This window comes from Molossus molossus, unplaced genomic scaffold (assembly GCF_014108415.1).
Source record: "Molossus molossus isolate mMolMol1 unplaced genomic scaffold, mMolMol1.p scaffold_m16_p_2, whole genome shotgun sequence".
NCBI classification, from domain to species: Eukaryota; Metazoa; Chordata; class Mammalia; order Chiroptera; family Molossidae; genus Molossus; species Molossus molossus.
Genome location: NW_023425355.1, coordinates 10,768,677 through 10,794,440, shown reverse-complemented (window position 1 = coordinate 10,794,440; position 25,764 = coordinate 10,768,677).

Sequence of the window (25,764 nt, the reverse complement as noted above, 5' to 3'; positions counted from 1 at the left end):
CTTAGGTCTGCAGGCTGACGCTCTAACCACTGAGCAAAATCCTGCCAAGGCCAAACCCACCCTTTCTGAATATAAAACACATGCTGTTTCACATCACCCCACATTTACTTTTTGTTTTGGGTTTTTTAAATTCATCTTTGTTGTTGAAAGTATTACAAAAGTCCCTCCTCAAGAAACAAATAAACAAACAAAACCTCTAGTAAACTATCTAACCCTACAACTAAAATAATTAGAAAGAGAACAAGAAAATCCCAGAGTAAGTAGAAGGAAGAAAATAATAAATATCTGAGCAGAAATAAATAACATAAACTAAAATACTATACAAAAGATCAACAAAATCAAGACCTAGTTCTTTGAAAAGATAAACAAGATTGGTGAACCTTTTGCCAGAATCATCAAGAAACAAACAGAGAGGACCCAAATAAACAAAATTAGAAACAAGAGAGGTGAAGTAACAACTGACACTACAGAAATACAAAGGATTGTAAGAAAATACAGTACTATGAAAATTATATGCCAACAAATTTGACAGCCTAGGTGAAATGGACGAATTCCTAGAATCATGCAGTCTTCCAAAACCCAAACAGGAGGAGTCAGAAAACCTGAACAGAGCAATAACAACTAATGAAATTGAAGCAGTAATCAACAAACTCCCAACAACAACAACAACAAAAAGCCTTGTTCCAGATGGCTTCACAGGGGAGTTTTACCAAACATTAAAAGAAAAAATAACACCTGTCCTCCTCAAACTAGTCCAAAAAAATTCAAGAGTAAGGAAGACTTCTAAGCTCTTTTAATGAGGCCAACATTATCCTAATTCTAAAACCAGATAAAGACATTACAAAGAAGGAAAATTACAGTCCAATATTGCTGATAAACATACATGTCAAAATCCTCAACAAAATATTAACAAATGGGATCTAGCAATAGATTACAAAATTTATTCACCATTACCAAGTGAGATATATCCCAGAGATGCAAGGCTGGTAAAATATTCACAAATCAATAAATGTGATACACTACATAAACAAAATGTAAGATAAAAATTACATGATTATTTCAATAGATGCTGAAAAAAAATTTGACAAAATCCAGCACCCATTTCTGATAAAAACTCCCAGCAAAGTGGGAGTAGAGGGATCATACCTCAACATAATAAAGGCCATATATGACAAACCTATAGCCAACATCATATTCAATGCACAAAAACTAAAAGCTTTTCCCTTAAGAACAGGAACAATACAGGAATATCTGTTTTCACCACTCTTATTCAACATAGTACTGAAGTCTTAGCCACAGAGATCAGACAAGAAGGAAAAATATAGCCAACATCATATTCAATGCACAAAAACTAAAAGCTTTTCCCTTAAGAACAGGAACAATACAGGAATATCTGTTTTCATCACTCTTATTCAACATAGTACTGAAGTCTTAGCCACAGAGATCAGACAAGAAGGAAAAATAAAAGGCACCCAAATTGGAAAGGAATGAGTGAAACTGTCATTATTTGCAGATGACATGATATTGTACATAGAATACCCTAAAGACTCCACCAATAAACTGCTAGATTTAGTAAATGAATTCAGCAAGGCAGCAGGATACAAAATTAATATCCAGAAATCGATGGTATTCTTATACACCAATAATGAACACTCAGAGTGGAAAACTAAAAATACAATTCCATTTACCATTGCAACAAAAAAATTAAGATACCTAGGAATAAACTTAACCAAGGAGATAAAAGACCTGTTCTGAGAAAACTACAGGACATTGAAAAAAGGAATAGAGGAAGATATAAAAAAGTGGAAGCATATACCCTGTTCATGGATTAGAAAAATCAACATCTTTAAAATGTCCATAGTACCAAAAAAAAAATGAATAGATTCAATGCAATCCTTATTAAAATAACAATAACAGCCTGGCCAGTGTAGTTCAGTGGATTGAGCGTCTTCCCATGAACTGAGAGGTCCTGTTTCGATTCCCATTCAGGGCACATGACCAGGTTGCAAGCTCAATCCCCAGTAGGGGGCAAGCAGGAGGCAGTTGATAGATGTTTCTCTCTCACAGCGATGTCCCTCCCTCTCTAAAAAATCTATAAAAACGTATTTTTAAAAATAACAATGGCATTTTGCACAGATCTAGAACAAATGCTCCAAAAAATACAACAAACACGGATATCCACAGCAATGTTGAAAATGTAGAATAAAGTTGAAAAGATAACAATACCAGATATCAGGTTATACTACAAAGCCATCATAATCAAAACAGCCAGGCATATAGATCAATGGAACAGAACAGAGAACCCAGAAATCAACCTCCCCTAATTACTTTTGAAGTATCAGGTAGACAGCCATCTCCCTCCAGCCACAACACCTCCCATATTTACAAATAACTTTATTTCAATCTTTCATTTGCAGCCTGATTGCACTAGGAATCACAGTGCATCTTACTTTACATACTGTATTACAGCATTTAGTTTCCTGACCTAGCCCATAAAAGTGTATTTACCCACATGTAGTTGAATTAAAGCATTTGAAAATTTAACCAACACAACCTCTTCATTAAAATCTCAAAATATTTTATTATACCAGTAATATGGTATTTAATAATGCCTTGCCTTGTATTATAAATATGATTACATTTGAAAGCAGAAACCATGCTTTAGCATATCCTACTTCTTGATTGCACTTATAACAGTGCTTTTGATTGTAGAAGCCATTCAATATTTGTTGAATTGGCCAGTAGTGTTTGTAGGACTATTTTACTTGCTTAGGTCAAATGTACCATTGTTCAGTAATTTTTGGAATCAGAGCTGGACTTGAATCCCAACCTTATAATTTTTGAGTAATAGCCAACAAGTTTTTCAAGTTCTTCCACCTTGGTTTTCTTATATTTAAAAATCAGAATACTATTTGGATTAAATAATATGCTTTAGTGACAATTCTTAGTACAGTACCTACAGAGAATTACAGGTATTAATAAATATTAATTTCCCCAAAGAATATTTATATACATTTATATATACTAATACTGTATATATATATAAATGCACATAATACATACATGATACCTTAATAAATTTATTTAAATGCATTGAATATTTTATGTGAAATTGTGTGCAGATCTCCACTCAAAGATGACAGGCAGTTGTCTGTCCCTGCTTCATAATACTTATTTTGTTTGGCACTTGTGAAAGAGATGACTTCTATTTCTACCCCTCTCTTTTTTTATATATAATCTGTGTAAAAATAAGAAAATAATAACAGCTACTACTTATGGAGTGACCACCATGTGTCAGCATATTGCCAGGCACTTTGCAACCATAATCTCATTTAATCTACACTAAAACTCTTAAAAGAGATGCCATTCACTTTAATTTACAGGAAGGGGAAGTGATTTTCAAAGCAATTTAGAAACTTTCCCATTCACAGAGGGCTTATTTGTAGCATAATCTAGGTTTAACTTAACTTTCTTTGATTGTAAATCTCCATGTTCTTTCTACTACATTGACTGACATGTTCATAGGTGATCATCATGAATCTTAATATGCCTACACAAATTCAGCATGATTAATTGACATTTCAAAAACAAAATCCATTATCATAGTTAGTTATCTATTCTTGACATATTATACCAAGAAGTAGAGGCATAAACTGAGGGATGAAAATAAAGGATTCTTTAAGTAGACATCTGTGGTATATTTATGGGACAGAGGCTTGTGTTGGTATAAAGCAAGCTAATAACAATGTTAGAAAATGGGAAGAGAGTCTTTCAGGTTTCCCTCCTTGATTTTAATTCCCAGGAGCTACCCTGCCATGGAAAAATATGTCAAAGATTTAGGGGTGGAACGTAGGGTTGCTGGTGCAGACCACAAAGTAAAAGAGAGAAAGAGGACTAGAGAACATTTCCATATTCTGGAAAAAAGCGAAAAATGAGAGCTCCTGAATGACAATAGGGTACTTTGTTTAAGTACAGGTACTTTGTTGGTTGTTTGTTTGTTTGTTTGTTTGTTTGTTTGTTTGTTTTGTTAATCCTCATTGAAGAATATTTTTCCATTGATTTTTTGATAAAGTAGAAGGAAAGGAGGGATAGAGAGAGAGAAGCATGGATGTGAGAGAGACACATCAATTGGTTGCCTCCTGAACGACCCCAACCAGGGCAGGGATCAAATGTGCAAACCAGGTATGTGCCCTTGACCAGGAATCAAACCCATGACCCTCCGGTCCACAGGCTGATGCTCTAACCGCTGAGCCAAACCTGCCAGGGCTAAATACAAGTACTTTGGAATAATAAAGTCAAAGTTTTCATCTTTGGTTTGTTACTTTTAAGTTAAACGACCTTGGGAAAATAACTTAATTTCTTCAAACCTAATTTTCTCATCTATAAGATATGAAAAAATAATAGTCCCTACAACTTTGGATTATTGTGATAATTAAATGAAATAGTAAATGCAAACAATTTAGACAAAACCTGGCACAGAATAAATACTCAATAAATGTTAGCCATTATGATGATTATACTAATGATGATATGATGATGGTGGTGATGGCAATTACTGTTATTTTTATTACTATCACCCTTTTACAATGGCATCTCAGCATCTGTGGAAGTCATCCATATGTAAAGGACACAGATCTAATATATGCAATATTTAAATGAAAACATCATGTAATATTTTCTCTGTTTTCAGTCTCTGAATACCCAGCAGTCTGAGAAAAAGTCTGGAACGGGACCATAAATATGTTCACAGATGTTCCATAAAGTTAATAATTACTTGACAGAGAATTTATGAGTTCAATCTAGCATTAACATCAAGTTTTCTTAAAAATAAAGGTAAGAAAAGAGGGTTTTAACTCTGTCAAAGGACAAAATATTCCACATACCCAAGAGTGGCAATAGGAGAGATATAGCTATTTAAATGAAACACAAGCTCACAGAATGTGATGTCCGGACCTGACGTGATGTCCATCACTGCCAGTGTTTAATAACTTTTTTGCCTATTAACTCAAATATAAACACATTATGACCTTCTGCTCATGAAAAAATTTGAAGTATAATCTTGTAATAAGTTACAAGTATTATGCTGTAATCATAGTTTTATTAATATGAGATATGACAGTTGAAGTTGCTTACAGTCTAACATAAATGATACACAAATTCAGAGAAAAACATCACTTAAAGGAACTTCGAATTGAAGCTGTGCACCAGCTTTACTCTAAAGGGATAATTGGAGAAAAATGGGGGGGAGACTGATTGATACAACCCATACATTTTTGCAAAACTGCAGTTATTGTTTCCCCTGCACACACACACAAACACTTCACACAGTTTTACACAGTTCACACCACAAAATATACCAAGAAAACAACCAACACATTAGTTAAGAGGCCTTCCATTTTACTTTGACAGTTCATGATAATGAAATTTATTTGTGGAAAAAGCAGAATAATTTTAGCTGAATGTCATTTTGTTCACTCAAACTGGGAATCAGGGACATTTTAAACAAAGGTTTTGAAACTTCTTTTGAAATCAGGAAGCTGCTATGCACAGATAAGAGGACAGGTTTGAGGATTCTCTATCAGAAATTTCAAGTTTTTTTTTTTCCATCTGCTTTTTCACATTAACTGGTAATTATCCAGAAAGACACATAATAGTGCAGAAATACAGAAGCCAACAAAGGATTGTCTACGTTATGTAAATTGTCAATGATCGGTAAGGTGCAGCAGAAAAGCTTTCTATAGCACAATTATTTATGCTATTTTAGTTTGTTTTAGGTAACAGTGATGGCCTGCTACAGAGCAGGCTTCTTATCACGGGCCCTGCACATTAGCATCCATCAGTAACTACCAAGAAAATATGGCCAAAATGTTGCTTAAAGGGCTGTTGGTGTCCCTTATACACAGATTGTTTTCTGAAAACAATATTTTGATTATCAGGTTGTCACATTAAGCAATAAAACTTTGTTTTAATTTTCCAGTATGCCATAATTATTAGAGACTTTATATTTAATTTACAGATATGTTTGATCACACTATGAATGTGGAACTTATCAGACCCTATGGAAATCACACCACATATCCCATGGGTAAACCATAAAGGTTCTGGGGGAACTTTTTTGGTGTTCATTCCAGTTTGGCTTCTTTACAGATTCTTTCTTGGCCCATAAAGATTTCCCAGGGCATATTAAAAGGGATTCTTTGATGTAGTCCCATGTGTTCATTTTCTCCTTTGTTTCTATTGCCTTAGGTGATGTGTCAGTAAAAATTCTGCTGCGTATGATGTCTGAAATTTTGTTGCCTGCAGTCTCTTCTAGGATATTTATGGATTCATGAGTTACATTTAAGTCTTTTAACCATTTTGAGTTTATTCTCGTGTAGGGTGTAAGTTGATGGTCGAGTTTCATTTTTCTCCAAGTAGCTGTCCAATTTTCCCAGCACCATTTATTAAAGAGGCTGTCCTTACTCCACTGTATGCTCTTGCCACCATTGTCAAATATTAATTGAGCATATTGCCTTGGGTCCATTTCTGGGTTCTCTGTTCTGTTCCACTGGTCTATATGCCTGTTCTTGTGCCAGTACCAAGCTGTTTTGATTACAGTGGCTTTGTAGTATAACCTGAAATCTGGTATTGTGATCCCTCCAACTTTGTTCTTCCTTTTCAAGATTGCTGTGGCTATTCAAGGCCTTTTTTGGTTCCATACGAACTTTTGAAATAATTGTTCTAATTCTGTGAAGTATGCCGTTAGTATTTTGATGGGGATTGCGTTGAATCTATAGATTGCTTTGGGTAATATGGACATTTTAATGATGTTAATTCTCCCAATCCATGAACAAGGTATGTGCTTCCACTTTTTTTATATCTTCCTCTATTTCTTTTTTCAATGACCTGTAGTTTTTTCAAAAGCTTCTGCACAGCGAAAGATACAATCATCAAAACGGAAAGGCTACCCACTGTATGGGAGAACATAATTGCCAATGATAGATCAGATAAGCGGTTAATTTCCAATACATATAGTGTGCTCATACAACTCCACAAAAGGAAGACAAAGAATCCAATTAAAAAATGGGCAGAGGGCCCTGGCCAGTTTGGCTCAGCAGTTGGAGCATCGGCCTGCGGTACAGAGAGACCCGGGTTCGGTTCCCGCTAAGGGCACATACCTCAGTTGCAGTTTGTCCCCGGCCCTGGTTGGTCGTGCGGGTGGCAGCCACTCGATGTGTCCCTTCACGTCGATGTTTCTCTCTCTCTCTCTTCCTCTCTCTTCCTCCCGCTCTATCTGAGCAAAAAATGGAAAAATGTCCCCAGGTGAGGATAAAAAAAAAAAAAAAGAGCAGAGGAACTAAATAGACACCTCTCCAAACAGGACATAAAAATGGCTAAGAAACATATGAAGAAATGCTCATCATCACTAATCATCAGAGAGATGCAAATTAAAACAACAATGAGGTATCACCTCACACCTGTCAGAATGGCCGCCATCAACAAATCATCAAACAACAAGTGTTGGCGAGGGTGTGGAGAAAAGGGGACTCTAGTACACAGCTGGTGGGAATGCAGACTGGTGCAGCCACTATGGAAAACAATATGGTGTTACCTCAAAATATTAAAAATTGAACTCCCATTTGACCCAGTGATCCCACTTCTAGGAATATACCCTAAGAAGCCTAAAACACCAATCAGAAAGAATATATGTACCCCCATGTTTGCAGCAGCACTATTTACAATAGCTAAGATCTGGAAATAGCCCAAGTGTCCATCATTAGACGAATGGATAAAAAAAGCTGTGGTACATATACACAATGGAGTACTATGCAGCTGTAAGAAAGAAAGATCTCTTATCCTTTGAAACGACATGGAGGGACCTGGAAAGTATCATCCTAAGTGAAACAGAGAAAGACGAGTTTCATATGATCTCACTTATTTGTGGAATATAATGAACATAACAGTCTGAGGAAGGGGTAGTCCCAGAGACGCGGAAGTGGGATACAGACTGACAATCCCCTAAATGGGGGGTGGGGTGGGGAAGAGATAAACCACAGAACTTATATGCATGTATGCATGAACAGTGGACATGGACAACAAACTTGGGAAAGGGCCAGGAGGGAGGGGAAGGGTGGAATCAGTGGGGGAAAAAGGAGAAACATCTGTAACAAAAATTAATTAATAAATTTAAAAAAAAAAAAGGGATTCTTGGCAAATCTAACTTATCTGGAACCCTGACTTCATTCACTTCATACTTGCTCTGGTTTCTTAACAGTGCCGAAGCTTGGCATTTTTTTTTTTGTATACAGAAAGAGTTAAATAAGTAGTACCAATAGTATAGAAAACAAATAGTTATAATATTACTACTTACAACTATAATATATTGAGTGTTACTAAACACAAGTACATTAACTTGTTCCATCTTCACAACACTGTGAGATGCTTATTATTCTCCCAAATTCACAGATGAGAAAAAAGACTCAGAAAAGCCCATTAACTTGTTCAAGAACACACCTTGTAAATACCAAATTAGAATTTATATTTTAAGTCTATTTCATTTTTGAGGTCTATTTTCTTAATCACAAAATAATGTTATTTCTACAATGAATATGGGTTGAATTAATTAATGGATAAATGATGACAGTCCTTAACATTTACCTCTCACCAGAAGTTCCTTACCTCTACCTCTGCCTAGTTCCCCATTATATTAGCACATTCATTTACTCTCTTTTTTTCAGCCTTATCTCTGTCATATGATTCTGTATTTCTCTTGAGCAAAATGATTCTATGGTCAGCCTCACATATAAAACCCCAAATTTGAGATGACACTTGGAGTCTCTCCTGTCAGATCTTGTCCACATAGTTGCCACACAGTATTCTTCACTCTTGTATGTAGGGTACACATATATAACAAAACTATATTTGATTATCAATTTAAATTTATTTACATGTATACTTTCCATAAAAATAATATTCACCTGACTGTACTCTTTTGCATTGTCCTTTTTAATAGGTAACCACTACTCTGCAAATGGCTATGTTCAGTCAAAAACAGTTATGTAATATTTTTTTCAATTTGCTCTGCCAAGACAGGATATTGTAACAAATTATATATATATTTTTTTTTTTTTATTTTTTTTATCCTCACCCGAGGACACTTTTCCATTTTTTGTTCAGACAGAGCAGGAGGGAGAGAGAGGAAGAGAGAGAGAAAGAAACATCGACGTGAAGGGACACATCGAGTGGCTGCCACCTGCACGACCAACCAGGGCCGGGGACAAACCGCAACCGAGGTACATGCCCTTAGCAGGAACCGAACCCGGGTCTCTCTGTACCGCAGGCCGATGCTCCAACCGCTGAACCAAACTGGCCAGGGCTATTTTTTTATTTTTTATTTATTTATTATTGAAAATATTACAGATGGCCCCCATCTTTTCCCCCATTGAACCCCTCTTTCCTGCTCCCACCCCCTTCCTGCTTTCCTCAAACTAATGACTGTGTCCATTGGTCCTGCATATATGCATATAAATTCTTTGGTTTATCTCTTCCCACCCCCTCATCCCCTTTATCTCTGAGGTTTGTCAGCCTGTTCCCTACTTCCATGTCTCTGAATCTCTTTTGTTCCACAGCTTATTTTGTTCATAACATCCCATAAATAAGCCAGATCATATGGTACTTGTCTTTCCCTGACTGGCTTATTTTGCTCAACTTATTTATTTTCCCTTGTTTTCTCAAATATTACCAGATCTAAGGATATACCAAATGTCTCTAAGGAACAAAACTAAAGAAGTAAGCCTTAAGATAATGTTTAATATTAATTTTTTTCTTTATTGCTTTTTTTAATAGAGGGAGAAAGGGAGAGAGAGAGCGAGCCAGAAATATCAATGAGAGAGAATATTGACTGGCTGAACCCTAAACACTCCCCCCACCACTGGGTACCAGGCCCACAACCTGGGCATGTGCCCTGACCAGGAGTTGAACCGGTGACCTCTTGGTGTATGGGTCAACGCTTAACCAGTGAGCCACACCAGCCAGGCAATGATGTTTAACATTAAAATCAGCTACAGGCACAGGTACCTGCCTAATAGTGTGGTATTTGAGGGTCTTACATCTCCCCAAAACCTCCTCCATTTTAATTGCATATTTGGACCTCTTAGAATATAGAAGGAATTGTTTAGTAGCACATGGGAGAATAGTGAAGACACAAAGAAAATAAAAATGCCACAACAGTAGCCATGTTGTTAGAGAGAGATCACAAGTGGACAGAGAGAAAGTGAGGAAGAGAGAATTTTTAGAGCTAGAATTTAAACCCAAATTTAATCAAAGTCCGAAGGACTCTTGGTTTAATCTGCATCCACTCAAAAATATTTTTAAGAGACTTTGTGACTTCTCAGATATAGACTTCCTCATATGGAAATATAAATAAATTTGGACACCTACTTTAAACCACTCATAAGACTAGCACATAGTAGATTAAACAATTAAGAATATAATACAAAATTTTAAAACTCTTGTGAAAGACGTAGGGAATAAACTCATTGACAATAGTATTGACAATACTTTCTTGGATATGATAGAAAATGTTGAAAGAACAAAAACAAAAATTAGCACGTGAGACTACCAACTTAAAAGCTTCTGCACAACAAAAGAAACAGTTAACAAAATGAAAAGGCAGTCTACAGAATGGGAAAATATTTTTAAAACACATATTGAAAAAGCGGTTAATATATAAATATTTAAAGAATTTGTATAACTCAATAACAAGAGAGTGTATTTTTTAAAATGGACAGAATAACTGAATAGAAAAATTTCCTAAAGAAGACATTCAAATGGCCAACAAGTATATGAAAAAATGTCTAACATCGCTAAACATCAGGGAAATGTAAATCAAAACATCAAGGTCATATTATTCCATCTATGTTAAAATGTCCATCAGTAGACGAGAGATAGATAGCCAGTGTCAGTAAAGATGTAAAGAAGAAACATAACTACAATATAATTTAACAATCCTACATGTGGGTATATATTCAAAGGAAATAACCTAGATATTGAAAATATATCTGTGCCTCCATATTCACTGAAGCATTATTCATAACAGCCAAGATATGGAAAGCACCTTAATAGCTGTCAATGGGTGAATGAAGAAGATACACATACACACACACAATGAAATGGAATATATTTAGCTATGAGAAAGTAATAAATCTTGTCATTTGTGAAAAACATGGATGGGGAAGATGACAGCAGGCTGGACCGGAGGGAGGGTGAGTGTGTGAGAGAGTGAGCTAGTGTGTGAGAGAGTGTGAGTGGACGTGAAGGTGGATGACCAAACTCCTGCAGTGCAGAGACGCGAGCAGAAGGTTCTTGTGCTGTGGACAGGAGCAGCCAGCTACCACGGTCAGCGGCTCTCCAGGGCTCTTCTCCCTGAACTGCCGGGAGGTCCCACCATTTTGGAAAATCCCAGGTCTTCCCTGGAAGGAGGCAGTGGGAACAGCTAGGGCCCAGCAACCTGAGCCACACAGCGCACCTGGCACCATAGAACCAATGGACACTCTGTGTCAACACAGATCAGTGCACATTAGTGGAGCTCCCAACGTGCCGGTCACTGAAGCCATGAACAACCAGGAGCCCAGCACCATCCCCCACATTAGCAGCCAGATGAGAGTTGAGATATACCCCCAGCAACAGAGGCTGAGGAGCAGACATCTATCCCAGCTACCAGCGGCGGAACCTGGGGCTCCACAGAGGCATGTGAGGTCCAGCAGCTCACAAGAGCAGTGGGAAGCCAGAGCCCAAGAGGGAATGATGCAATCCAGCTGCCCGTGGCTCTTGAAGGGTTCTGGGGCACCAGAGAAGCCTGTGTAATGGAGTAGGGACCATGCAATCAGTTACCCACAGGACATGCAGGTGCTGAACCACCAGAGAGGCCTGTGCGACCCAGCAGCCCATAAGATAGGCATAGAGCCGGGTCCCCAAAGGGACTATGCAATCCAGTTATCCATGGGACCTGCAGGGTGCAGGGGCACCAGAAAGGCCTGTGTGACCCAGCTGCACACAAGATAGGCATAGAGGATGTGAAAATGGAGGCGGAGTGAATGGAAGCTCCACAGACGATCTCCCAGGACTAAACGGGAATTACAACAAAAATTAAGACAAATCTTCGGGAAAAAAAGCAACAGTAAAGCAGTGGGACAGAACCATATAACCAGAGACACTAGTAGGCTGTGCTGAGGCATGAGAGGGTGGTGGGTTGGAAGCCCACAAACAGCAACAGTCTTAGCTGTGAGCAGCACCTTTGAAGAATAAAGACCAAGCCCACTCCACAGCACAGAGAGAGCTGGGACAGAGTGCTAAAATAGCCATAGCCATTCACTTGGGGGTTACGGCACAAGGAGGGCAGACTGGGCTGGAACTCTGTGGGGACACCAGGATTTAGAGGGCACTCAAAGTTTTTGCAGAGTTGTGGCCACAAAGGACAGTGGCCAGTGTGCTCCTTCCCAGAGCTGTGGGGAAAAGCAGCAGCCCCTCCCTCGGAGGTTCAGCCTTTCCCAGGTGAGGCAAAGAAATGCAAATTGAGGCTCATTAACAACCAGCATCTATCCCACCCTCTGGGAATGCTCTTATGCCCAAAACCAGAACTACATTCCAAGGCACTGAGTAACTGAGATTACTAGCCTCCAGGAAAAAGCTAGAGAATAACTGAACCTTTCCTGGGCTTGCAAATCTACCCAGGAAAGTAAGACGTGACAGTGGTGTTTAACGTGGGCCCACCCAGGCTCATCCAAACCCAGTAGAGGGAGCCACAAACAGCAGAACACCAACACCCACAGGGAAAATATGGCAGGCTCCAAAACCCACTGAGATAGCCAAGATGGTGAAACAAAGAAACAAATCCCAGATGAAAGAACAAGAGAACTCTATCAAACATGAGATAAATTAAATGCAGTTAAACAAATTATCAGAGGTAGAGTTCAGAACCATGATCTTGAGGAAGCTCAACAGCATGAGTAAGGACATCAGCACCATGAGTAAAGATATAGAAACATTGAAAACCAACCAAATGGAAGTGAAGAATGACATAGCAGAAATTAAGAACACATTGGAAAGACTAACCAGCAGAGTAGAGGAAGCTGAGGACTGGATCAGTGAATTAGAAGGCAGGGTAGAAAAAAATCAACCAATCAGAAAACCAAAAGAAAAAAAACAATTAAAAAACAGGAAGACAGCTTAAGAGAACTGTGGGACAACTGGAAACGTAATAACATTTACATGATAGGAGGCCCCCAAGAAGAAGAAAATGGGCATGGGTTAGAAAATATATTTGAAGAAATAGTAACAGAAAACTTTCCTAATTTGGTGAAGGAAGAAGGAATTCAAGTTCAAGAAGCACAGAGAGCCCTGGCCGGTTTGGCTCAGCGGTTAGAGCATCGACCTGCGGTCCTGAGAGACCCGGGTTCAGTTCCCGCTAAGGGCACGTACCTCGGTTGCAGTTTGTCCCCGGCCCTGGTCGGTCGTGCGGGTGGCAGCCACTCGATGTGTTCCTTTCACGTCGATGTTTCTCTCTCTCTCTCTGTTCCTTTCTCTCCCTCCCACTCTACCTGAGCAAAAAAATGGGAAAATGTCCTCGGGTGAGGATAAAAAAAAAAAAAAAAAGAAGCACAGAGAGCCCCAAGTAAGAAGAACCCAAACAGGCCCACACCAAGACATATAGTAATTAAAATGCCAAAAATTAAAGACAAAGAGAGAATCCTAAAAGCAGCAAGAAATAAGCAACAGGTTACCTACAAAGGAAACCCCATAAGGCTCTCAGCTGACTTCTCAACAGAAACACTACAGGCCAGAAGGGAATGGCATGAAGTAATCAAGGTCACAAAAAACGAGAATCTGAATCCAAGACCACTCTATCCAGCAAGGCTATCATTCAAAATAGAAGGTCAAATAAAGAGCTTTCCAGACAAAAAAAAAAAGAAAAAGAAAAGAAAAAGGTTACAGGAATATATTATTATTGTTTTATTTTTTATAATTAATTTGTTTTTGTTACAGATATTTCTCTTTTTCCCCCATTGACTACCACCTACCCCTCCCTCCCCGCCCTGTCCCCAGCTTTGTTGTCCATGTCCATTGTTCATGCATACATGCATATAAGTTCTGTGGTTTATCTCTCCCCCACCACTCCCTCTTCTGGAGATTGTCAGTCTGTACCCCACTTCCACATCTCTGGGGCTACCCCATTCCTCTGACTGTTATGTTCATTATATTCAACAAATATGTGAGATCATATGATACTTGTCTTTCTCTGTTTGGCTTGTTTTGCTTAGGATGATACTTTCCAGGTCACTCCATGTCATCGCAAAGGATAAGAGATCTTTTTTTCTTACAGCTGCATAGTACTCCATTGTGTATATGTACCACAGCTTTGTTATCCATTCGTCTACTGATGGACACTTGGGCTGTTTCCAGATCTTAGCTATTGTAAATTGTGCTGCTACAAACATGGGGTACATATATTCTTTCTGATTGGTGTTTCAGGCTTCTTAGGGTATATTCCTAGAAGTGGGATTACTGGGTCAAATGGCAGTTCAATTTTTATTTTTTTGAGGTAACTGTTGTAGCTCACTGTCCTTAGAATCCAATAAAGAAAAACAACTTGTCTTTGAGCTGCCCTAATTAACGACCTCAGGAACAGCAAGATGAACAATGGGGAATGTTATAGATGGCTTTAGCCCCATAAAAATTAACAAAGATTGACCTTCACTGGGGATTTGAAAAGCAACATCCTTCAGGAAAAGGGAGGACAGAAACGGCCCCAAGGCCAGAGTGTCCTGCATGCTCTGTAAAGAAACTGATAGGGAGAAACTGAAGCTCCCTTTACCCCATAAAACTGTAACTGTTAAACATATATGTATTGCACCTGACTGACCGCTGATATCCGTCTCGAATTTGTTAGTTTTTAAAACTTAGATAATAAAATGAATAGCAGAATAGATGTATGCTGACCCAGTTCACCCAGTTCCCTTTCGCCTCAGCTCTCTCCCACCTCCGTTCCCTCCTGCTTATCGCTAACTGCCTCCGCTTCTGTACAGGCAGCTTGCTTGCTCTGCTAAACTCTTGAATGACCCCTGCCCTATATTAGCAACCCTCCCCCTGAGCTCGGGGCTGCAGTTCTCCTCTGTGTAGGTTAGCTGCAGTCCCTGCGCAGGTAATAAAGCATCCCCAAAAACTGAAAATTAAGTCTGAGTGTGGTCGATCTCCTGGGTTACAACAGTAACACCATATTGTTCTCCATAGTGGCTGCCCCAGTCTGCATTCCCACCAGCAGTGTACTAGAGTCCCCTTTTCTCCACACCCTCGCCAACATTTGTTTGATGATTTGTTGATGGTGGCCATTCTGACAGGTGTGAGGTGATACCTCATTACTGTTTTAATTTGCATCTCACTGCTGATTAGTGATGTTGAGCATTGCTTCATATGTCTCTTAGCCATTTGTATGTCCTGTTTGGAGAGGTGTCTATTTAGCTCCTCTGCCCATCTTTCAATTGGGTTCTTAGTCTTCCTTTTGTTGAGTTGTATGAGCACTCTCTATATATTGGAAATTAACCCCGTATCTGATATATCATTGGCAATTATGCTCTCCCATACAGTGGGTTGCCTTTCCATTTTGATGATTGTATGTTTCGCTGTGCAGAAGCTTTTTAGTTTGATGTAGTCCCATGTGTTCATTTTCTCATTTGTTTCTGTTGCCTTAGTTGAAGTATCAATGAAAATTCTGCTGCTTATGATGTCTGAAATTTTGTTGCCTACAGTTTCTTCTAGAATTTTCATGAATTCGTGAGTCACATTTAAGCCTTTTTTCCATTTTGAGTTTATTCTTGTGTATGGTGTAAGTTAATGGTCTAGTTTCATTTTTTTGCATGTAGCTGTCCAATTTTCCCAACACTATTTATTGAAGAGGTTGTCTTTACTCCATTGTATGTTCTTGCCTCCTTTGCCAAATATTAATTAAGCATAATGTCTTGGGTCCATTTCTGGGTTTTCAGTTCTGTTCCACTGGTCTATATGCCTGTTCTTGTGCCAGTACCAGGCTGTTTTGATTACAGTGGCTTTGTAGTATAACCTGAAATCCGGTAATGTGAGCCCTCCAACTTTGTTCTTCTTTTTCAAGATTGCTATGGCTATTCGAGTTCTTTTTTGGTTCCATATGAACTTTTGAAGTATTTGTTCTTGGTCTCTGAAATATGTCTTTGGAATTTAACAGAGACTGCATTATATCTAGATTACTTTGATAGTATGGACATTTTAATGATGTCAATTCTTCCAATCTATGAACAAGATATAGGCTTCCACTTTTTTATATCTTCCTCTATTCTTTTTTCAATGACTTATAGTTTTCTGTGAAGAGGTCCTTTATTTCTTTGGTTATGTTTATTCCTAAGTATCTTAATTTTCTGCCATGATGGTAAATGGGATTATTTTTTTAGTTTCTCTTTCTGTGAGTTCATCATTTGTGTATAAGAATGCCGTCAATATCTTGACATTAATTTTGTATCCTGCTACTTTGCCAAATTCATTTATTAAGTCTAGTAGATTTTTGATGGAGTCTTTAGGGTTTTCTATGTATATATCCTGTCATCTGCATATAAGGACAGTTTCCCTTTCTTTTTTCCAATTTGGGTCCCTTTTATTTTTTCTTTCTGTCTGATTGCTGTGGCTAAGATTTCCAGTACTATGTTAAATAAGGATGGTGAAAGTGGGCATCCCTCCCTGTCTTGTTTTTGTTCTTAAGAGAAATGCTTTTAGTTTTTGCCCATTTTTCTTTCAGTACAAAAAAAAAAAAGGAAAATAAAATAAGAAGCAACAGTAAGAAAACGTTGTATAGGCCTTATTCAGTTGTTTGGGGAATTCTGTTGTTTCAGATGTTACCTGCTTCAATTTTGGACAGCCTTAATTTCAGTTCACCAGAATGTGTGCAGTTTGAATCAGGGTTTGATGCCTTCTTTAGATGTGACAAATGTACCCAGGAGTCTACTTCCTGGAGTTTAGCAGCACAGGGATTAGTCAATGTATTTGATAGAGACCCCTCCAGCAAGGATGGAGGAAAACTTTTCTGAGGTGTCTTTTTCAGTAAACAAAGTGTAGAGTGTGGTATTTAGGGTTTTTATATCCTTGGATCACACTGTGAAAAAATTGCTTTACCAAAAGCATGGTTATTTTTAACTTAAATAATTAGGCCTTAACAGTATTGCCATATGTCTCCTGTAACCAACTACAGATTGAAAGAAACAGGAGCCAAATGAATGGAATGTCCTGTAATTATATTAATAGTTGAGAGTTTGATGAGCCCCAAAAGTTGGTAGATCTGAAATTTGGACAGATCAACAGCAATGCTTTAGGCCAAAGTATTTGGAAGATATCAAAAATTTGCCAGTTGAATCTTAATAATGTTGTTAGTACATTTTTCTAAACCTCATAATTGAGGGTAGTAAGCACAGTAAAAATGTGAAACTGGCCAAATATCATAGACTTGCTGAAGGGCCTGACCAGTAAAATGGGTTTGTCAATCACCGTGAAGTTTGAGAGGAGTTTCCCAGTTAGGGATAATCTTTTGTAAGAGGACATTAGCCACAGAAGAGACAATACCTTATCTACAAGAAAAAGCTTCAGTCCAGTGATATACAGATCATAACTAAAACATTTATATTTATGAAATGAGAAAGTTGTATGAAGTATATTATCTGAATGTTAAATTGTCCAAGAAGCTACTTAAACTGTTAAGTGACCTTGCTAACAGACTTCCTTGAGTTATACTTTGGAAAAGTAGGTGGTTTTCATGCCTTATTAATATGTTCCACCAATGCTAATTTATAAATGTTATCATTTTGTCCGTGGACCAATGATTTAATACATGTACAATAGCTATGAGTAGAAAGTTTAGAATCTCTGGTAGGATTTATTGCTATTTGGTACAAAATAAAGATTTATCTGTTTCTCAAACCAATCAGTGTTTTTCAATCTTCTTTTTTTTGTTTGTTTGTTTTGTTTGTTTTTCAATTTTTGAAGCCAGTAAATGGGCTTCTCTGGACAGTTTCTCTAAGTTATTAGCTAAGGAAATACCCCCTTTGGATCACGAGAGAGGTTTGACTGCTGCTCGTTCCTTTCAGGATAGCATTCCTCATGGAAATATCAACAAGGTGATTTTCTTTAGTTTCCAGAGAGTCAAGCTTAGAATGCCATGAGATCTTAATATAGCAAAAGCAACAGAGAAAAGTGTAACATCTAATAATTCCTGAACATATGGGCCATTTTTAATTTCCACTGAAGAAAGAAAGTCACATTGCTTTAATAACACTCTTAAATCATGAGCTACACCAATGACATTTAAACTGTTGGCAGTTTTGCCCTTAACTAAAATATGAGCCTGAGTAAGAGCATATAATTCAACCATTTGGGTGGAAAAAGCCATAGATAAAAATGCTTCCTCAACTACTTCAAAAAGAGTTACAATTGCATACCAAGAAGAGTAGTTACCGTTCTCACTCTTTAAATATAAACTATGTGTATACTATAAGAAATCAGTGTTACTCAGAGGAGTTTCCTTAGGAAATACTATAACTATGGATCATAATTTGGCTTTAGTCGAGAAAATATATAAAATGTGAATTTTATTAAAATACTCATAAAGCTTAACTTTATTTATTTATTTATTTTTTCTTTTAAACCTCACCTGAAGATATTTTTGATTGATTTTTCAGAGAGAGTGGAAGAGAGGGACAGAGGAGGGGAGAGAGAGAGAAACATCAATGTGAGAGAGACACATTGATTGCCTGCATCCTATACGTGCCTGACCAGGGCCAGGGATCAAACCTGCAACCTAGGTATGTGCCCTTGACCAGCAATCAAATCCATGACCCTTTAGTGTGTGGGCTGATGCTCTAACCACAGAGCCACATCAACCAAGGCCAGAAGACTTAACTTTAGGACAGATACTGATAGGTTCAGAGGAGGAGGGAGTAAAAATCAGAGGAATGGCCCAGTAAACAGTGCTAGAGGCAATGAAATCAACAGTGGAGAAGATTGCATCAAAGGTGGAGATTGAGACAAAGTAGTTGGGGAAGAAGAACATAATGACTCCAATCCTGGAGTCTGAGGCAAAGAAGTAAGAGACAAAAAGCAGGTACCAAAGGCAAGAGACAGGAGTACACCCTGAAGGTATAAGGCTTCCTTCCATAGTACAGAGAAGGAGGGTCAGGAGGCAAAGGAGGTTTTAACTCAAATGGGCATAGAAATGTCAGGAGGGACTCAGGTGACCACTTGTAGTTGAGTCCCCTTGTCTAAGTGGGGTAAAGTCCATTTCCAGGAGTCTGGGTCTTTGGTATGGCCACCCTCAATGCACAGGGTAGACACATTCACAGGTAACTGCAGCCAAGACTTTGGGTTACACAATAAGACTGGTTAATTCTGGAAACCCATGCTTGAGAAGGGATGCTTTTTCCAGGTGGTAGAAATAACACCGGAGAAGGAACAGGGATGCCCATTTTATCCTATAATCTCCTCTATCCTCTTTCAGATGGGAAACCAGAAGTCAATATCACAAGATTTGCCTCTGGGATACATAATAAAGTACTGCGGAAAATTTGACCCTCAGACCTTAAAAAGAAAAAAAAAAAAAGTTGTTATTTTGTAATACAGCTTGGCCCCAATATGAATTAGGAGATGGCCCAGAAATGGAAGGCTAAATTATAATACAATATTGCAACTAGACTATTCTGTCAAAGGCAGGGCGCCCTGGCCGGTTTGGCTCAACAGTTAGAGCGTAGGCCCATGGACCAGAGAGTCCCGGGTTTGGTTCCCTCTAAGGGCACATGCCTCGGTTGCAGTTTGTCCCCAGTCCCCAAGGTTGTGTGGGTGGCAACAACTTGATATGTGTCTCTCATATCGATGTTTCTCTCTTTCTCTTCCTCCCTCTCTCTATCCTACTCCATCTAAAGATAAATGGGGAAAAAAAAATGTCGTTGGGTAAGGATAAAATAAGATAATTAAAAAAAAAAAAAAAGGCAAGGTAAGTGTACAAGTACCATATGTGAAGGTCTCCATGTCCCTGAGGAATAACTCCAAAATGTTCAAACACTGTAAGGTAGATCTTGTGTTCTTAGCAGCCATAGCAAAATAAGAACTAAACCTTGAGGGTGAATGCCCATTTCCACCAATGGTGCCTCAACAGCCAACTGCCCCAGAACTAGCACCACCTAATGATGAATAAACTAGTTGGGGAGAGAATAAAATAATAAATTCCAAAGAAAAACAAAGAATGTCACCTCAACACTTCCCTTTAAGTGAAGACCCAGGACAGGGGGGAATAATAAGTATTCAGGTTCCATTCAGCATTCAAGAATTAATGAGCATAAAGGCCATGTTGTGAAGTTTTACAGATGACCCTGCGAATTTATCCAAGAATGGACAAAGCTCACCTTAATGTATAACTTATCTTGGAGGGATATTAATCTAATCCTCCAAGGAACCTTGGCCACATCAGAAAATGACAGCATTGCCCTGGCTGGTTTGGCTCAGCAATTAGAGTGTCAGTCTGCGGTCCAGAGAGACCGGGGTTCGGTTCCCACTCAGGGCGTGTACCTCGGTTGCAGTTTGTCCCCGGCCCTGGTTGGTCCTGCGGGTGGCAGCCACTTGATGTGTCCCTTTCACGTCGATGTTTCTTTCTCTCTCTTCCTCTCTCTCCCTCCCACTCTGTCTGAACAAAAAATAGAAAAATGTCCTTGGTGAGGATAAAAGAAAGAAAAAAGAAAATGACAGCATTAAGGGAAAGACACTGGCCTATGCAAATGAGATCCATACACAAAATAATAACTGTGCACCAGGAACAGAGGCCATCCCCCATTCTAATCTTAATTGGGACTATGATTCAGAAGATGGGAGATAAGCCAGAGATCACATGTTTTTTTTACCTCTTGCAGGGAATGAAAACCTCTCAAAAGAAACCTGTTAATTTTAACAAACTGTTAGCCATTGACTAAGATCCCCAAGAAAATCCCACCTCCTTCATAGAAAAGCTGAGGAAAGCTTTAATTAAATACACCAATCTGGATCCTAATGATCCAGCTGGAGCAACTGTCCTGAAAAACAAATTCATGACCCAATCGGCCCCAGCTATTAGGAAGAAACCATAGAAATTAGAAATGGTACCAGCTACCAGATGGAAGAGATGTTAAAAGTAGCATCCTTGTTTTTGTACAACAGGGATCAAAAGGAGGAAGAGAGGGCTTTCGAAAAAGAAGAAAGAAAAGAGAAAAGGCAGGCCCAGCTTCTCATCACCCTATAAGGGCAGAGGCCAATGATGCCACAAGAAGGGAAGCCCAAAATCACTCCTTCCAACAACTATTATAAATGCAGGAAGCCTGGACCCTGGAAAAGGGAGTACCCTGGGAATGTTCCTCCTGAAAAACTGTGCTGCAAGTTCTGCCACTGGAACAAAGAATATCCCAGGGGCCAGAGGTTTCCCCAGACCAGAACCTACCCACATGATGGCCTTGAACTGAAGGGGTCCTATGTTCCAATCGGCTCCCATTAAGGACATCATCATGGGAGGGATGGACCCAAGGGTAACACTCAAAGTGGCAGGAAGGCCCATTAATTTCCCTTGAGATATGTGCTGACCACCTATCAGGGACTTCTCCCTTTTCTGTACTATACAATGGGTGGGTGAAAAACCCAAGGCAAAATACTTCACACCACCTTTAAATTGCCAATGGAGAATGATTACTTTAGTGCCCTCATTCCTAGTCCTGACAGAATATTTCACTCCAATGTTAGGGAGAGATATTTTAAGCAACATTAGAACCTTAGTGATTTTTTTCAACAGATACTAAGATTCCTATTCCAATTATGACCTTACTTGTAAAAATAGGATCAGCTGAGACAGATATAGACATAGACCTGGAGCTTAACCCCCATGTCTGGGCCATGGGAACTCCAGGCTGAGCCCATAGGGCAAAGCCGGCCATAATCAGGCTGAAAGATCCTAACAAATTAAAAAAAAAAAATTCTATAAATCCCTAAGCAAGGGAAGGTCTACAAAAAATTATTATAATATTCCATGGTCACAGGTTGCTGGTTTCTTGTAATTTCTCCTGCAACACCTCTATCCTATCTGTTAGGAAAAATGATGGAACACACAGGTTGGTCCAGGATTTATGAACTATCAATGAGGCTATAATTCCTATATTCCTCATAGTACCGAGTCCATATATAATTTTGGAAAAAATTCCCTCTCAAACTCAATGGTTCTCAGTATTAGATTTGAAAGATGCTTTCTTTTGTATCCCATTAGATCCAAACTGCCCGTTCTTGTTTGCCTTTGTATGGACAGATGCCTGGGGACATAAACAACAGCTTACATGGACAGTTCTTCCCCAAGGATTCAGAGGTAAGTTCACACTTATTTGGACAGACCTTGGCAGAGGATTTAAGAGACTATCACTTGCCTGTCCAGTGTGGCTCAGTGGATTGAGCGTCGTCCCATGGACTGAGAGGTCCAGTTTCAATTCAAAGTCAGGGCACATGCCCAGATTTTGGGCCCAATCCCCAGTAGGGGACATGCAGGAAGCAGCTGATCTATATTTCTCTCTCACATCGATGTTTCTCTCTCCCTTCCTCTCTCTCTAAAAAATCAATTAAAAAACATATATAAAAAAAGAGACCTATCACTTGAGGGGGTGGACAGGTCATCCAATATGTGGATGACCTACTAATATGTTCTCCCACTAAAGAATTGGGGCTTAATAGGGTTTAATACAAACCCTAAATTTCCTGGCTGAGAGAAGATAAAATGTTTCTAATAATAAGGCTCAAATTCCACAACAAGGAGTAGAATGTCTAGGCCTTGTGCAAACTCCTAGGAAAAGATTGCTATCTTCAGAAAGAATTCAGGCTGTCCTGGGTATTCCAGAACCTACCACCCAAAGACAGCTACAGGCCTTTCTAGGACTAAGGGGATACTGTAGACTATGAATCTCAGGATATAGAGAAAAAGCCTGATCCCTTTATGAGACCCTAAAAGAAAACAATCAGCAGGAAACACCTAATTTACAACGGGTAAAATATCAACAAAGGGCTTTTGAGATACAGCCTGATTCTTTAGGGAGTGGGGCCAAAAAGCTGAATGAGAGCTCCCCCCAAAAAAGCAAGGCCTATTAATGAAAAAAAAAAAGGAAATAAAACATCTAAAAACTTCCTGAATAAACCTAAGGAATTTCAAAATGCAACAAAGCAGTAGCTCTGATCCAGGAGAAAACAACCATTAGCTCCTGAGTTGGGGGGAAGACAGTGAGTTCAAATGACTCTGGAGCCATCAACATCTGTTTGCAAAAGCTATTTACTTTGGAACAATAAAGAATCACAATTTGGTATAGGCAGCCATGGCAAGCCACATGCAAAAAGGGAGAGCAAATCTAAGAAATGGCTCCTAAACGAAATCACATGTTAAGAATAACCTGCCCCAGCCCTGGCCAGTTTGGCTCAGCGGTTAGAGCGTCGGCCTGCGGTCCGGAGAGACCCGGGTTCGGTTCCCGCTAAGGGCACGTGCTTCGGTTGCAGTTTGTCCCCAGCCCTGATTGGTCGTGTGGGTGGCAGCCACTCGATGTGTCCCTTCACGTCGATGTTTCTCTCTCTCTCTCTCCCTCCCACTCTATCTGTACAAAAAATGGAAAAATATCCTCGGGTGAGGATAAAAAAAAAAAAGAATAACCTGCCCCAGTGCTCAGTGCAGAGGAAGTTAATCTTGTCCTGATTTTAAGTGAAAGGGACTCGTTTACTTATATTAAAAGCATTGGCCTGAAGGCCAGCCATCTACTTTTAACAAATGCACATAAGAGTTTGATAGAACACTCTCCTGGATCAAAGACTGATGGCACCATCTTTGCCCTCTTCCTTTGCATTGCTCTAGATGGTACACATCATGTCTCTCTTTTTTAAATGCCATGGTTCTCCCCCCCCCCTTTTTTTCCAGTAGGTGACATCTTTAGCTAAGCCTCTATCTCCCTACAGCTGGAAGGTACCATCTGTTGCTGTTCCTTTACTGTGCTTCACAGCAACAGTATCATTTGGAGAAGAGTTTTTATACCTATTTTATGTCCTGATTTTTATAGCTGCTTCCCAGGGGGCACCATTTAATAACCGGACTCTAGAGGCCAGAAAAGTTTGCATGACTGGATTTCAGGGAACTGTAACAACTGGGAGAAATAGTTCTTGTCAGACTAACACCTCCAGGGCATTGCAGAGACTGCAGACTACCCCGCCCTCCTCCCTCCCCCTGCCAATCTTTCTGTAAAAGAGGATGATTTGCTTGTCCAGGTGCTTTGGCCTGAGTGGCAGAATTCTGGTTTGGTTTGACACTCATCTAGTCGCCTAAGGGAGTGCTCTAGGAGAATAGAAGCTATTGATGCAATCTTTGCCTTCTCCTTCTGCTTTGCTCCAGTTAACCAAGACAGAAACGTATGCCCTTGTCTGGGTACCCCTACATGATCTGGCTCTGATGGCTAACAGAGTCACATTTGCAGGTCCCACAGGACTGTAACCAATGGAAAGAGAGTTCTTAAACAATTATTATCCCCAGGGCACAGAAAAAAGAAACAGACACAGAAACTCAGTCTTTCCATGAAAGAGATATATTAGCTAATCATCATAGCTACAGCATGTGGAACAGGCATCGAATTAAACACACATCTACAGGCTCATGCAGTCTTTACCAAATAACTCAAAGGGTGAGCACTATATTTGTGCTCTCCCTCTGCCATGCTTCAAAGTAGTTATAAATACCAGAAAGGAGCTCTTACACACAGCTGGTGTCCTGGATTTTACATCTGATGCCCAGTTTTGTGAGTGAAGCCCAGGAAGTACTCCTTAATCACGTAATATTGCTGGCTAGGGCAGCTTGAGCTTCTGGGTTCCACCTGACTGTAACAATTAAAGAGACATTTCTTGGCAGGCTGCCACATCCAGAACACTGATAAACAGCAGACTGAAGTACACCCCCAGTCATTTTGTAAATGAGGCCTATTTGCTAGTCCTGGATTTTCAACTTGTGGGACAAGCTGCAGGATTGGGACACACGTAGGAACCAACAAACAGCTTTTAGAAATTGTAAGCCAGGATATGCCACCATTGTACTCAACCTCTGCCATGCTACATCTTAATGGTATCTCCCAGAAAAGTGTGTATACAGTCATCTGTAGCACCAGTTTTTGCAACTACTACCCAGAAGATATTTGCAGATCACTGGGCTTCAGTAGTGGGCAGAGATTATGCTTGCAGTCTCATAAAAAGGGTTATACTTTTATACTCTGAAAGTTTCTGCCTGAGGGCCTGGCTTCCAATCAGCCTAAATCTAAATTCTGACATGACTTTACTTTTTGGAATACTGACAGGTCTTGGCTCACCCTCAACTTACAGAGAGCTTTTAAAAATATAATAGGAAGTCCCCAAATGACTGCAGTGTAGATGGAAACAATACTCACCTCCTCCCACCACCATCTGATTTACAGCTAAATTATAAAGCAACTGAAGGAGAGCTGAACAGAAGTGTTATAACCAAGGATTTATAGAAGAAACCAGATAGAGACTGGTAAGAAGGACAGAGATGCAGAAAGGGCTGCCCTCTGTACCCATGTGCAGTGTTTGAGAATCTGGAGGGATATCTCAGGTGCAAGTGTCAACCCCACAAGTCTGGATCCCCAGTACAGAGCACCAGGGCTGGGGGAAAAGAGCCTGCATAGCATC